This window comes from Trichechus manatus, unplaced genomic scaffold (genome assembly GCF_000243295.1).
Source record: "Trichechus manatus latirostris isolate Lorelei unplaced genomic scaffold, TriManLat1.0 scaffold00126, whole genome shotgun sequence".
Classification (NCBI taxonomy): domain Eukaryota; kingdom Metazoa; phylum Chordata; class Mammalia; order Sirenia; family Trichechidae; genus Trichechus; species Trichechus manatus.
Genome location: NW_004444062.1, coordinates 2,928,703 through 2,945,287, shown reverse-complemented (window position 1 = coordinate 2,945,287; position 16,585 = coordinate 2,928,703). Strand labels below are relative to the sequence as shown.

General features: G+C 39.9%; 1 protein-coding gene and 1 pseudogene across 1 annotated transcript in view; one reads left to right on the top strand and one right to left on the bottom strand.

Moving 5' to 3' along the window:
* Nucleotides 1–16,585, top strand: part of LIMCH1 (LIM and calponin homology domains 1) — a 455,814-nt gene that overhangs the window by 147,693 nt on the left and 291,536 nt on the right. The window lies entirely within an intron of this gene.
* LOC111822070 (uncharacterized) lies at nt 999–1,099 on the bottom strand (annotated as a pseudogene).

Sequence of the window (16,585 nt, the reverse complement as noted above, 5' to 3'; positions counted from 1 at the left end):
TGCCTGCCATGCTTGCAGCCATCAGAATTTTTCAAAGCCTGCAAGGCATGGCCAGTGACACATATTCCAGGAAAGCATTTATTTTAGTTTTAACATCCTTTTCAGGATAATATCATTGCTGGTTTTGCAAAACTTGCAAAAAATCTGCTGGCTCTCAGGTCTTGAGTTTCTCAATCAATCAGGCTCATCTTTAAGCCCAAGTCCTGAGAGTTTGTTAATCCAAGGACTACAAAACTGTCAAGATTCTTGAAGGAGAGCTTAAGGGGGAAAAGAAGGAGGAACAACAAGTGGGCAGCCCACCCTTGTCCGTTAACCATATGTGAGTTCACTATCTTCACTCTTCCCATTTTTCTTTCCTCCGACTTTTGAGACCATTCTTTTTTTTTCACTCTCAACTGATGACTTCTAGTTTTATTGAGAAGCAATCTGTTCATCTTCCCACTATCAAACTTATCGACCTTACATCTATATCCATTTATTCTGCCTTCCTTTAAATGAGTGATTTCTCCCTGCTCTTGTCTAAGGCTCGACCTTGCACTTGTGACCTACATTCTTTCACCTGTTCCAAGGTTGCTCTTTGCTCCTGCAGTTGTCATCCCTCTTTTCTACATTGTCAACTTCTGTTTCTTTACTGGGTCATTCTTCAGCATGTGCCCTTTCTAAAGTACACATCCATATCCAGCTACTTCTTTGTATCTACTCAGAATTGAATTTACTTTTCCTCCTTCATCACTCTAGTGTGTGGTCATCCCCACCATTCTATAGAAAATGCTTGTGTCTAGGTTATCTGTTCCTTCATTGCCCAAATCCAACAGATAATTCCCAGTTCTCATCTTACACAACCTCAGCATCACTGGACCATTAACCACCCTTTCCCTCTTCAAACATTTTTTCTCACTTGACTGCCAGGACATCACTATCTCATAGTTGATCTCTTAGCTCATTGGCCATTCCTTTATGATCTCTTTTGCTAGACCCTTCTGTTTTTCCTTTTTTAAAAAAATACGGAACACTTCTTCAATTTGTGTGTCATTCTTGTACAGGGATCATGCTAATCTTCTCTATATGGTTCCAATTTTAGTGCTGCTGAAACGAGCACTTTCCTGACTTTTAATTGTTGGTCAGACCTGTGGTTCAGTCATTGGACCCCTTTTCTGCACACGCCATGGGTGATTCCATCAAGTGGTCTCTGGCCCCACCCACGTATACATCTTTAGCTCTGACCTTTCCTTTGAGCTCCCATATGTCTAACTGCCTCCTCACTGTCTCCAGGTGGATATCATATAGGCATCTCAACCTTAGTAGGAGCAAAATACAACTCTTGATTTTCTTTCCAAACCTATGTCTCTCCCAGTCTTCCTTATCTTAACTGATTGCACCACCATACACCCGTTCGTTCAGGGCCAAAACTTAGAGACATCTTTGACTCTTCTCCATTTCTAAATCTCATATTTGGTCAGTCCATCAGAAAGTCCTTTAGTCTCTACCTTCAAAACAAACCTGAGCTCTAACCACTCCTCATCACCTCCTCAGATACCACTCTAGTCCAAGTTACCATCTTTCTCACCTAAGCTACGCAGTTGTGTCCTCAGTGATCTTCCTGTCCTCACTCTTGCCTACCTTCTCCCCACATGTCAATTCTTTATACAGTAGCCAGCATAATTTTTTCAAGTACTAACTAAATTGCAGCATTCCTCTGCTCAAAGTTTTCTCTTGAGCTTTGAACAGCACTAAGCTATGAGTCGGAATCGACTTGATGGCAACATGTTTGGTTTTGTTTTAAGCATAAGTTCTAAAGTTCTTCTTGTGGCCTACAAAGCCATTAACCTCTCTGCCCTTGTTTTGTAGTCCTGCCACCCTCATTGGCTCCATTCCAGCCACACTGGCCATTGTCTTAGCTAGGCAAGTCATGCTCACACCACCTGTGGGCCTTGCACTTCCGTCTACCTGGAATGCTCTTTCCACAGATCTTAGCATGGCTCACTCCCTCCTTCATTCAGGTCTCTGATCCCATGCCACTTCTTCAGAGAAGCTTTTTCAATCTAAAATATCTTAAATGACGGTCCCCTCTCTGACACTTCATCCCCTTATCCTGCTCCATTTTTCTCCATAGGTCTTATCACTGCCTGACATTATGTTATATTGTTGTGTGTTATACTGTTTATTATCTGTCTCACGTACTAGAAAGTATGTGCCATGAGTTTAGAGACCGTTATCTACAGTGCCTGGAACAATGTTAGGCACAAAATAGGTACTCAGTAAATAATTGTTGAATGAATGAATCTACTCAGGGACACAAGGACAAAACAGATAAATATTAATAACAATTTAAAATAAATTGCATTTTATAAATTACATTTGTTTAATCTTGTCCAGCTTTCAATGTGCTATCATATACATATACATAATCTCATTTAATCCTTAGCTGTAAGATCAATGCTATTATTTTACAGGGACTAAAAGAACTACAGAGCAGATATATCTGCCCCAAATCACAAAGCTAGTTAGTGGTGGAGGTAGTTTTTTTTTTTGTGTGTGAAAATATACATAGCAGATCATATACCCATTCAACAATTTCTACATGTACAGTTCAATGACATTGAGTACATTCTTCTCCTTGTATGACTATTCTGGCTGTCTCTTCCCATTTTTCACCACCATTGGCTTAGACTCACTGCCCCATAAACTACTCATCTATGTTTTATTAGAATTACTGTTGTCAATTTGATCTCATATAGATAATTCTTTAAAAGACCACAGTGCTCAAGGCAAATATTCTTTACTAATTTAGCTAAACTGTTTAGTTTAAAGATGACTTGAGGGGATAGTTTCAGTTGAAGGTTCAAAAATCTTTTCAGGGCAACAAATTTGGGATGCCTTCCAGCCTCAATGGGTCCAGTAAATCTGGGTTCTGTAAGAAATTTTAAATTCTGTTCCACATTTTCTCCACTTTTGGTCAGGATTCATCTGTTGAGTCCTTGATCAAAACATTTAGTTATGGTAGCTGGGCACCATCCAGTTCTTCTGGTCTCATGCCAAAGGATGCAGTAGTCATAGAGGGAACTAGATCTGCAGTCCAGTTCTCTGATTCCTGGATCTCCTTCTTCCACTGCCGCATGGAGGTAGTGCTTAAGAGTAGATCTCCTGATCATAATCCTATCTTATTTCAAGTACAAAGAATAATAAATGTTTTGGGAATCAAGGAGAAATTTGGTTTAGGAATATAGGGGTTAATGGGAGCTTCAGGGAAATTTTATTGGGGCATTTGCATCTTGAGATTTGAACATGAGGTTGGACATAAAAAAGAGCAGAGGTATTCCAGACGTGATAAATGGCATAAGGAAGTTCAAAGGGCCTTGATTATGTGTAGTGAATTCTCCCAAGGAGTAGACTCATATAGCAAGTTCCTTGACCTGCAGTCTAAGGAGTTAGGACTTGAACTCTAGGCAGTAGAAAACATTTAAAAATATTTGAATCAAAACTGCCATAGGCAAAGAGGTATTCATGAAGATCCCTGTCTTAGTTTCCTAGTGCTGCTGTAACAAAAATACAAATGGGGGTTTTAATGAACAGAAATTTATTTTCTCAAAGTTCCAAGGGCCAGAAGTCTGGATTCAGGGTGTCAGCAGGACTAGGCTCTCTTTCTGTTTGTTCTAGAGAAAAAGCCTTTCAGCTTCTGTAGCCTCAGGCATTTTTGGTGTTTCTTGGCTTGTAGATTATCCTCACATGGTGACTTCCCCCTTGTGTGTGTCTGTGTCAATTCTGTTCTTTTTATAAGACACCACTCAGAAGGGATTAGATTTAGGACCTGCCCAACTCCTCATTAACATAAAGAAAAACCCTATCTCCAAACAAGGTCACATTGACAGGTACAGGGGTTAAGACTTCAATGTTTCTTAGTGGGGAACTCAATTCAATCCGTAACAATCCTGGAGTTTGGTTAGCTGTGTAAATAAGAGAGAGGGAGGAGATCAGACTGAGAGAGCAGCAGGAATAAGGACATGGATTGGAGGGACTTGTGTATAAAGAAAGAGAGATAGTTCTTCCTTAGGTAGAAAGGGAGGTGATAAGGTTAGGGAAGATGCTAGTGGCTCCCAGGATTTTGCAGAGTGATGTTATTTGTGTCTGAGGATGCCAATCTTTCAAAAACAAGGCAGTCTGCTGAAAATCTAGTAAAGCAAGGCTGGAGGTTGGGGTTTTGAGTCATTAGTAGATGCCTTGAAATAGTTATTATGTGAAAGTAATAGAAATCGAAGAGATTTTAAAAAAAAATCCTGAATAGCAGCAATTAGATCTTAACTCAGGTGAGCCAACACATTTTTGAGCTTCTATCTAACTCTAACTGCTTGATTAAAATGTATTTTTGTATCCTTTTTTTTTAGATTATGCTAATCTCATTGTGGTGAGGTTAAACTATGATTATGACTTCTAGCAAGGCCAAGCTTTATTTTAGAAATTGACTCACTTTGTACTGGTGTTTAGTAAATGTACTAGGATGGTGGAAAGATCCGGGTGGAACAATGCTCAATATTTCAAAGTGAGCGCTTGAAAATCTGTTTCTGCTTCTTACTTAGTAATAGGCTCTCCAAGTTTCCAGAATTATTTTCAGACTGGTTTACTGACTTCTTGGAGTCTGCTACCCCAGGTCTGTGGAACTGGTGAGGATTTTTGCTGTAATCACTTTTGCATCTGGCGTTTGATGGAAATTGCTTTGGGAATTACTTAGTCATATATCTAAGGGATATCTAGTGTTTATTCTCCCAGAGATTGGATTTACTGACCAAATGGCGTAATTTGACCCTATCCATGTCTCAGACCTACTTATTTGTTAAAATTCCTGGCTGCTGAGTTCCTCAATTAAAATTTCAAATTAAAAAGTCAGGCACGTGTGTCTTTATTCTATATCTGGAAGCAGCCTGTGATCTATTTTTATGACTTATTGGTTCCAGCCCCGTGCTTTTGTTCTTGGAGCTTCCGTTAGCTCTGCACACATTCCTCCTTTCTCCCTGCTGGTCTGAGCCCAACCTCGCTTTTCCGAAGACTTCTCTCTTTAATACCCGACTCTCGCTCACCTCGTTTCATTTCTCTGAACATCTATACACAACGCACACTTGAAATTTTTCTTTCCTGAACTTGATTGTAACCTAGATGCCCTATATGATTTATTTCTTGATGGTTTAAAATATTCTGCATAAAGTAAGCAGGTCTGTAGGCACAGTGTTGCCCATTGGTCTACCTTTTTGTCAAGAGAAGCAAAAAATTAATAAAATTTAAAAACCCAAAACTTTGTTGTTGTTTTTTAAATGCTGGTTTTCAAAATTTTTTTTTAATTTTGATTGAAATTTCTTATAGCACCATGTGGGCCAATACAGTCACACAAGGCCAAGCCACACATACGAGGGCCTTCTTAGCCCCCAGCCCATGAGTTTCCAGCACTGTGGAAAGCCAGCATTTCCTAATGCAAGTTCTACTGAGCACTGTTCTCACCTGCCTGAGACTTTTCTCGTAAAGGGGTCTTGTTTAAACAGACTGGGAAACGCTATATTTTATCCCCTACTGGAGGATCTCAGAAGACGAGCCCTGGTGGCACCATGGTTAAAGCGCTCAGCTGCTAATCAAAAGGTTGGCGGTTCGAACCCACCAGCCACTACGTGGGAAGACGATGTGGCAGTCTGCTTCTGTAAAATTTACAGCCTTGGAAACCCTATGGGGCAGTTCTACTCTGTCTTATGGGGTTGCTATGAGTCAGAATCGACTAGATGGCAGTGGGTTTGGGAGGATCTCAGTTCACATTACCATCTTATTAGCTCCAAGAAGATCAAGGTTAAAAATTTTTAATAGAGCATTCCCCAAACTTACTTGACCATGGAGTCTTTTTTTCTGCATCATATCTGTTAACATCCTGTAGAAGGACGACTCTGTGGAGCACGCTTCGGGATATGCTGCTGTAAGCGTTTCCTCTTTTGGGTAGACTGGAGAGTAAATGTGACACACATAGGGTCGCGTGAGTCAGAATCCACTCCACGGCAACTGGTTTGGCTTTAATGTACCTTTTCAGGACCTGCCAATACCCAGAGGGGAAGAGAAAAAGTGTGTGCTGTTTGCTGATGTTCTTTGAGATGTTGGGGCTGTATCTTTGTCTTCCCTCAGGTTTGTCATTGTGTTTACTAGCATATCCCAGTCCCATCGCCACCAAAATGTTGCATAATGGATGAGACTGAAGAGACTGAGGCAGCAGGTGTTCCAGCAATTAACAAAAAATAAAGAACAGAGCTGTTGATTGTTTCAAACAGCATTAGTCCTCCTTCTCTTCCTTTCACAAACAACAGCTTCCTGTGTAAATCAGCAGTAAAAAAACAACTGGTCCACTTTGCTAGTTCTACTTATTACCTCCCTAGCAGTGTATTGAAGATTCTTGTTTGGATCGTATGTATTATTAGGTTGGAAGTGGGGTATGTTTTTCCCTTTGTCCTCTAAAAGTTTATTACAGTCTGGTTAGCTACCTAGAAGTTTATTTAGTTAAAACTCACATTGCTGTATACTAGAATGGATTGGGGACGAAGGATTATTAGCTTTGTTATAATTTTTGGCTCTCCTGGAAGGGGAGGAGGAAGAAATATGTTTTTTACCTCAGGACTGGAGAATGTACAAGCTTTTGAAAATTGGAGCCTACTCCATGGGTAGGAAACGGTTACATTAGGAGAACAAAAGGAAACTGTTTTTATTCTTGATTTTAAATGCTTGGATAAGACTTATTTTTTGGGTTATTGTTACTACACCAATTTTGGGGAATTTAGTGGAGACCTTTCATGTTTGATTTTTATATCCTACTTGTAGCCAGGAAATTGGAAACAGTTATCTTAAAGGATGATAGGTTTATATCATAAAAGTTTTACCTTTTTATAAGATTTCGACTGTTTACGGATAAGAGTATATATACAAGTTTAGAAGCATTTAAGTGTTTACATAGAATATGCTTTGCTTCCAACCATTACTTGACAAAATTTTCTAATGTCATGGATATATAGAAATTATAATGTAGTTGGAATACTACATTTATGTTAACTGTTAACCCGATAATATTTATATATAATACAGATTGAAGCACCCATTGGTGTCTGGAGCTGGTTCTACAGTTTGGGAGAGAAAATTGTGACCATCTCTTCTCCCCTCTGCATTCAGTGGCATCAGATAGATTGCTTGAAATTGGCCATGGTGGAAGTATTTACACTATGCAGATTGGCAAATGCTATACATCAGCACTTCCCCCCCAGCCCTCCAATAAGAACCAGTTGTTAAGCATTCACCAGAACACCATTGGTTCTAGACTATCTCTTGGAATTACTTGGTTATTAGGAATTTCTAAAATACAATCAAAGACCCTTGGAACACAGCTCAAACTCAAAACCGAACCCACTGCCATTGAGTTGATTCCGACTCATAGTAACCCTGTAAGACAGAGCAGAACTGCTCACATAGGGTTTCCAAGGTTGTAAATCTTTACGGAAGCAAACTGCCACATCTTTCTCTGGCAGAGCAGCTGGTGGGTTCGAATGGCCGACTTTTGGGTTAGCAGCCGAGCGCTTAACCACTGTGCCACCAGGGTGCCTTCGGAACATAGCAAGTGATATCATAATAATAACAGTTACCTTTTAAATCTTTTTTTTTCTTTTATTCCTCTCCACAGTCTTTTGGTTAATGACATTTAAGATGATATGTGGAAGAGGGTCCCATTTGTTACTTAAAAAAAAAAAATTACTTTTGATCAAGCGTGGCTCTTACCTATTATGTTTATAAAGAATAGATAGACTTCTTGTTTTTCCTTTGATTTCACTGGGGTAGTCCAGTTATTACACTGTGTTCTTATATTTCTTTATAATACCCTGGACACAGGCCTTCTTCCTTGTGGATGTGGGCATTGTTTGTAAAGGCAGAGGTACCAAAACCTAAAAACCAAACCTGTTGCCATTGAGTCGATTCTGACTCATAGCAACCCTATAGCACAGAGTAGAACTGCCCTGTAGGGTTTCCAAGGAGCGGCCGGTGGATTTGAACTGCCAGCCTTTTGGTTAGCAGCCGTAGCTCTTAACCACTGCGGAGGCAGAGGTAAGGAGAGCTAAATACAGAGTGTGAAAAATGTCCACTCTGGTCCATACCAAGATGGCTGCTGCTTTATCAGTCAGGGCAGCCACCACACTGCTGTGTTAATGAATCCCACTGATAAATGGCATCTTAGTGGACTGTGATTACCACCTGCTGTCTTCATCACACCTCAGCCAGAAGAACAGATTTCCTGTTGTAATACATTATTTGTAAGTTTAAAGAGCCAGAGGAAGATAGGTAGGAAAATAGTTTGTTATAGAAATGTCTAATAGTCTTAAATGAGGCATCCTTTTTTCCTTCCTTCTGTCCTCCCCCCCACCCATTAATGGATATTTATTTTTCATTCCATAGGGGATTGAGTTATACGTGATGATTTTTTAAAAACAATGATACAAATCCTGTGACAACACCAAGATTGTTATTATTTCACCCCCGTGGTGTTGAGTGAATTGATGAGAAATCTATAGGCATTTTGGCATTTTTCAGGATTTGAGGATTTGTTTTCTTATTCCACGTTTGGAAAAAAAGGCATATTAAAGAGAGAAGCAAGTGTCATAGGCAGTGGGGAGTCAGGTCTTTATTTGCAATCCAACTGATAATAAGGAAAAATCACTAGGGACACAAACATGTATAGGATACTGTTTAGTAACATGAATCAGCGGCCAGACTGCTCAGCCTAGAACCCTGGCTCTGCTATCTGCAAGCTATGTGAAATTAGATAAATTACTCAGTAGCCTATGCCTGAGTGTTATGGATTGAATTGTGTCCCCAAAAATGTGTATCAACTTGGCCCCACCATGATTCCCAGTATAGTGTGGTTGTCTTCCATTTTGTGATCTGATGTAATTATCCTGTGTGTTGTAAATCCTAACCTCTATGGTACTGATGAGACAGGACTATGACAGTTATGTTAATGAGGCAGGACACAATCTACAGGATTAGGTTGTATCTTGAGTCAATCGCTTTTGAGATATAAAAGAGAGAAGCAAGCAGAGAGGAGAGGGACCTCCTACCACCAAGAAAGAAGAGCGAGGGGTAGAGTGCATCCTTTGGACCAGGGGTCTCTGCCCTGCAACTCCTAGACCCACGGGAAATTGATGACAGGGGCCTTCCCCCGGAGCTGACAGAGAAAGCCTTCCCCTGGAGCTGGCACCCTGAATTTGGACTTCTAGCCTCCTAGACTGTGAGAGAATAAATTTCTGTTTGTTAAAAGCCATCCACTTGTGTTATTTCTGTTATAGCAGCACTAGATAACTAAGACACTCAGTTTCCTCATTTGGAAAACCGCAATAACCATAGCACTTTCATCAGTGCACCCTGTTAGCCCATAGAGCATCACTGTGTAAATTTGAGAAAGGCATCCCCTCAGTGTGGACTCTGTGGGCTTAGGTACAGACAGTGGCTTTATGTAAATTGGAAAAATGAAACCTTCAGGTCAACAACCCACTTCCAGGTGCATGGTTTGAGAGCTCAGGCTTAGTTTCTGCTGCAACTTGTCTCCTCAGCTGGGCATCCTTGGCCAGGGCACAATCTGAATAACCAAATATGGTGGTTCTGACTACCTCATGGGAAGTAAATAAGCCTATTATTATCATAATTTCAAGGTGAGAGGCTAGGGTGGATGAGAGTTCAAAAGAACTTGTAGATTTGTGCATAGTAATTTTAGACTTCTAGAAGTGAAGCGATTTGTTAGAAGCCCTTGGCTATTAGGAGAAGGTGGTAGAATCCAGTTATCTTGACTTTTGGCCTCCAGCCAACCCTGACTAGGTATCATTAGACAACTGTGTGATTCAAATAAAGGGACCATTGATAGAAGATAAGGGTAGGGGCACCATGGTCATTTTCAGTCCCAAGTGCCCACCTAGAGTCATCCAAATGGCAAAGTCTCAGAAGACCATATGTTTTTTTATTTTCCAAAGCCAAACAGTTTGGGTTTGAGCAATAGTCAGATGTCTGTTTTAAAATATACTATGTAGTAGGAATGCACTGTATTGATTATAGTACCATTTTAATAGTGGGCTTGAAGAATATTCTTAGATAGAGATGTATTTCTGTTATATTCAAAATAAAAAAAAAATTTTTAAAGTGATTTTCCTAACTACAAGGTCTTTTTCTGAATACTACCAACATGGAAAATTTCTTTAGTTACTAATGAGAGAGAGAGGAAAAAAGAAAAAAAAAAAAAAAAGATTGAGCCAGTGTGAAGGTTAGTCTGTAATCTCCAGCTCCCCTTTTAAAACCTTTTAATTATAAAGTATAACACAGTTACAGAAAACCACATAAAACAAATACATACTTTGTTGTTGGTTAGTTGCTGTCGAGTCGATTTCGACTCATGGCAACCTTATGTGTGCAGAGTAGAACTGCTCCATAGCGTGTTCAGAAGCAGATCTCTAGGCTTGTCTATGAGACAATTCTACGTGGGTTTGAACTACCAACTTTTCAGCTAGTAGTCGAGCACTTAACCTTTTGAACCCCTCAGGGAATCCTAAATTTATACTTGGTGAATTATTTAAGACAAACTGTCTTGTAATCACTACCCAAGTCAAGAAATAGAATTTTACCACCTTGGAATCCCTTCCTGTACTCTCTCCCAATTATTAATTCCTTCCCTTCTTCCTGAAAATCAGTCTCCTAGTTTTTACATTAATCACTTCCTTGCTTTTCTTTATAGTTGTGTCACCCAAATCAGACCTCCTTTTTAAAGGATAAAACCAAACCCATTGCCGTGGAGTCAGTTTCGACTCATAGTGACCATGTAGGTCCAAGTAGTTGCCCCATAGGGTTTCCAAGGCTGTATACATCTTTATGGAAGCCGACTGCCACACATTTCTCCTGCACAGTGGCCAGTGGGTTTGAACTGCCGAGCTTTCGGTTAGCAGTCAAGCACTTAACCACTGCACCACTAGGGCTTCTCTTTTAAAGGATAGGCCATTTAAAAAAATGATCATTCTATCTTTATAATAAGCATTTCACCATGTTTTATTTTCCTTGGTAATGTAATATCTTCTTTGGGTAGATTCTAGTAGTTTCCTTACTTGAGTTTGGTGCCTTTTTAAAAGTTGAGTTCTAAAATTCTGGCAAAGTACAACAGTTTTGTGGTTACTTTTGATTCTTAGCTAAAAATTATTTAGTTATTAGAATATCAAGTAGTGAAATCGATTACATTTTCAGACAGATCTACAGCTGTTACAGGACTCTGTGTACCTGGCAGAGCCTTTAGTTCCAGTTCTTTGCCTGAAACCAGGAAGCCAAGGGGCTTGACCCTTCCTTCCTGCCCATTCTCAGTGCTGTGTCCTTTTGATGTGATGGCTGGCAAGTGTCCTTAATGTGGAGTCAGCAGGTGAGAGAGTGAATTGACTATAAGTGAAGTGACTGATTTCAAGGTACTCAATGACTGTCATCAGTGAAAACAATGATGAAAAAATACTCCTAGAAATAAATGAGGAAACAATGGAAGGTTGTTGGCCTGAGCACTTCCCTGGGCTGCTGAACTACTTTCAGCCATAGTTCCCAAACAAGATTTTATTATGCATATGTTAAACATTCAAAAAATAAATTAAAAAAAGGAAAGAAAAAGAGTGATTGATTCAAAGAAACCCAGGCACCTATACCTAGTTTTAGTGATTGTTAACATTTTCTGTATTGCTTAAGACACATACACGCACACACACATACCTAGTATTTCGTCAGACCCCTTTCCCTTTAAATACTTCAGCATGCATTTCCAAAAAATAAGAACATTCTCCTACATAATCACCATGCCATTAAAAAACCAAATCAGTTGCTGTCAAATTGATTCTGACTAATGGTGACTGCATGTGTGTCAGAGTAGAACTGTGCTCCAGGGGTTTTCTTTTTCTTTAATTTTTTTATTTTATTGTACTTTAAGTGAAAGTTTACAATTCAAGTTAGTCTCTCATACAAAAATTTATACATACATTGTTATGTGATCCTAATTGCTCTCCCTATACTGTGACAGTACATTCCTCCTTTCCACCCCAATTTCCCGTGTCTATTCAACCAGCTCCTGCCCCTCTCTGCCTTCTCATCTCGCCTCCAGACAGAAGCTGCCTATTTAGTCTCATGTATTTACTTGCACTAAGAAGCACACTCTTCACAAGTATCATTTTATATCCCACAGTCCAGTCCAATCTTTGTCTGAAGAGTTGGCTTCGGGAATTGTTTCCGTTCTGGGTTGACAGAGAGTCCAGGGGCCACGCTTTTGGGGTTCCTACAGTTTCAGTGAAACCATTAAGTCTGGTCTTCTTACTAGAATTTTAGTTCTGCACCCCACTTTTCTCCTGCTCCATCAGGGACTCTGTGTTGTGTTCCCTGTCAGGGCAGTCATTGGTGGTGGCCAGGCACCATCTAATTCTTCTGGTCTCAGGCTGATGAAGTCTCTGGTTTATGTGGCCCTTTCTGTCTCTTGGGCTAATGCTTTCCTCTTGTCTTTGGTGTTCTTCATTCTTTACTCCAGGTGGGTTGGGACCAACTGATGCATCTTAGATGGCCGCTTGCAAGCTTTTAAGACCCCAGACGCCACTCACCAAAGTAGGATGCAGAACATTTTCTTAATAAACTTTGTTATGCCAGTGGATCTAGATGTCCCCCAAAAGCATGGTCCCCAGACCTCTGCCTCTGCTACTCTGTCCCTCAAAGTGTTTGGTTGTATTCAGGAAACTTCTTAGCTTTGGTTTGGTCCAGTTGTGCTGACTTCCCCTGTAGAGTGTGCTGTCCTTCCCTTCACCTAAGTTAATTCTTGTCTACTATCTAGTCAGTGAATACCCCTCTCCCTCCCCACACTCGTAACCATCAAAGAACGTTTTCTTCTGTGTTTTAACCTTTTCTTGAGTTCTTATAATAGTGGTCTTATACAATTTTGTCCTTTTGTGACTGACTAAATTCACTCAGCATAATGCCTTCCAAATTCCTCCGTGTTATAAGATGTTTCATGGCTTCATCTTTGTTCTTTATCATTGCGTAGTATTCCATTGTGTGGATATACCATAATTTGTTTACCCATTCATCCATTGATGAGCACCTAGGTTGTTTCCATCTTTTTGCTGTCATAAACAGTGCTGCAGTGAACACAGGTGTACATATATCTATTCGTGTGATGGCTCTTATTTCTCTAGGACATATTCCAAGGAGTGGGATTGCTGGATCGTATGGTACTTCTATTTCTAGCTTTTAAGGAAGTGCCAAATCGATTTCCAAAGTGGGTGTACCATTTTACATTCCCACCAACAGTGTATAAGTGTTCCAGTCTCTCCACAACCTCACCAACATTTATTATTTTGTGTTTTTTGAACTAATGCTAGCCTTATTGGGGTGAGATGATATCTCATTGTAGTCTTGATTTGCATTTCTCTAATGGCTAATGATCATGAGCATTTCTTCGTGTGTCTGTTAGCTGCCTGAATGTCTACTTTGACAAAATGCCTGTTCATATCCTTTGCCCATTTTTTAATTTGGTTATTTGTCTTTTTGTTGTTGAGGTTTTTCAATATCTTGTAGATTTTAGAGATTAGACACTGATCGGATTTGTTGTAGCCATATTTTTTTTCCCAGTCTGTAGGTTCTCTTTTTACTGTTTTGGTGAAGTCTTTTGATGAGCATAAGTGTTTGGTTTTTAGGAGCTCCCAGTTATCTAGTTTCTTTTCTGGTGTTTATGCATTGTTACTTATGGTTCATATTCTGTTTATGCCATGTATTAGGGCCCCTAGCATTGTCCCTATTTTTTCTTCCATGATCTTTATCGTTTTTGATTTTATATTTAAGTCTTTGATCCATTTTGAGTTAGTTTTTGTGCATGGTGTGAGGTATGGGTCTTGTTTCTTTTTTTTGCAGATGGATGTCCAGTTATGCCAGCATCATTTGTTAAACAGACTCCATAGGGTTTTGAATGGCTGTTTTGGAAGCACATCACCAGGCCTTTTTTCCAAGGTACCCCTGGGTGGACTCCAACAGCCAACATTTTGGTTACTAGCCAAGATCATCAACTGTTGCACCACCCAGGGACTTCACCATGCCATCATCACTCTTAAAAATATCATCAGGTAACCAGAATATGTTCCGATCCCCACCATCGGCTCTGTAGGATAAAAGAGCTGGTGATCTGTTACCGTAAAGATCACAGCCTTGGAAACCCTATGGAGCAGTTCTACTCTATCCTGTAGGGTCGCTATGAGTCAGAATTGACTTGACAGCACACAACAACAACAACAACAACAACAACATTCCTCTGAATTTCACCAAAATGTTGTCTATAATGGTTTTAATTCTTTTAAGCCAGGATCTGGACCATGCATTGCAATTGATATGTCTCTTAAGTCTCTTATTTTAGAATAACAACTCTCCCCCCTTTTTTTCATGGTATTGACTTTTTGAAGGTCAGTTTTCTTATAGACTGTGTCATAGTCTCAATTTGCACAATTATTTCCTCATGGTCTTAATTAACCCAAACAGTGTGTATAGGTGGCTATCACATGGGCTTCCCAATGTGATTTCATGTCCAAACCAAACCAAACACACTGCTGTTGAGTCGTTTCTGACTCATAGGGACCTTATAGGATAGAGTAGAACGCCCCATAGGGTTTCCGAGGCTGTAAATCTTTTACAGAAGTGGACTGCCACATCCTTCTCCCTTAGAGTGGCTGTTGGGTTTGAACTGCCAACCTTTTGGTTAGCAGGTGAGCAATTTCACCACTGCACAACTGGGGCTCCTTATTTCATGTTCAGCACTCCGAAACTCAGACCAATGTGTGAAGTGGCAGATTTATCTCGACTATACTCTTTCTGTCCTGAACAGCATTTCTGCACAAAAATTGCAACCATCTGTTTAGATACTCCAATTGTGGATTTTTTTCTTCAAGTTCTGTTCCTTAGATATTCAGCTTGGAAAACAAAAAGTAATAGAACTGCCATTTTTGTACACTCAATAAGAAGTAAATGTCCCACTAGATGATTACCACCCATGATTCCTAACCTTTTTATTTTTTTTTTCTGGTCTTTTTTTTTTTTTTTTTTAATTGTACTACAGGTGAAGGCTTACAGAACAAACAGTTTCCCATGAAACAGCAGTACACATATTGTTCCATGACATTGGTCAACAACCCCACAACATGTCAACCCTCTCCCTTCTCAACCCCCCCCTTTTTTTTTTTTTTGATTCCTAACCTTTTAACAACTTTGTAAATGGTTCGAAGTGAAGCCATTGTCCAGGGTCACACAGCTACTGAGTTCCAGACCTGGAATTTGAACCCAGATCTGCCTAATTCTAAGGTTTTATATTTCATCCTGCTGAGGACTAAATGACAGTTATATAGTCTGATTTGCCAAAATTATTCCAGAACTAAATATTTAAGGAGCAACTCGATACTCAGGTAAAAATAGCACTGTGGCTGAAGTGCGTCTTTGCTCCTTGAAATGGAGACAACACACTTAGCCGAGAAGCACTCCACTATCCCATTTTCTTTCTGAAGTCTTCTTTCTCTTTGCTCTCAAATGAGTTGCTAAAGCTTTATGTTGTGTGAAAGCTCACACTGAGTGTTGTCTGTCTTTGCAGCTTCTGTTCTGCCTGTAAGGCAAGGACAGCTTGCGGATGTGAAAACACAGTTACTGCTAAACCCACTCACATGTTCCAGGACTGACCCATTTTCTGCGTCTAGATCATACATTGCTAGATCAGAGGATTTAATACTCCCAGGGTGCTTTTGAGCATTGGCTATATTCTTAATTAGTTTTTTTTTTGGTAGGATCTGTCAATCCGTGGCTATAAACAGCATCTTCTGGTTTTCTGGTGACTTGATGAAGATATAAATGAATTCTGCAGATTGCATTTTATTATCATCATTATTAAGCACTCAGAATTACTGCTGGGAGGATCATGGTCTGATAATGTTGATTAAATAACCTCAGGCCTGGACTCCTGTACTGTTTCTTTCCAACCCAAACTGAATAGATATAGGGAGCTATTATTAAAGTGCAGCAATGTAAGGTCACAAGAAGAAGAGTCGGGCTTGAGAAGCCTCTGGAGAAAGAAGACCTGATTCTTGTCACATCCCTGCTGCTGAGGAGCTATGTGACCTTGGGCAAGTCACCTAAATTACATGACTTTTAAAAAAATTTTTTATTGTTTATTAGGTAAAAGCTTACATAGCAAATTAGTTTCCTATTTGTTAGTTTGTACACAAAGTGTTCCATGACATTGGTTCTGTTCCCAACAATGTGCCTGCCCCTCCCCCATTTCCGTAGGTTCCCTGTTTCCTTTTGTCCTGAATTGCTGTCTCTTCCTGCCTTTTTATCTTTGCTTTGGGGCGAATGTGGCCCTTTTGATCTCGTATAATAGATTGTTCTGAGGAACACATTCTTCTTGAGTGGTGGTGTTTATTTTATGGACCTATATATGGTTTAGCCAATGGGTGGCCTCCAGGAATGGCTTCAGTTCCAGTTCAGAAGTGTGTCTTAGGGCAGTAGT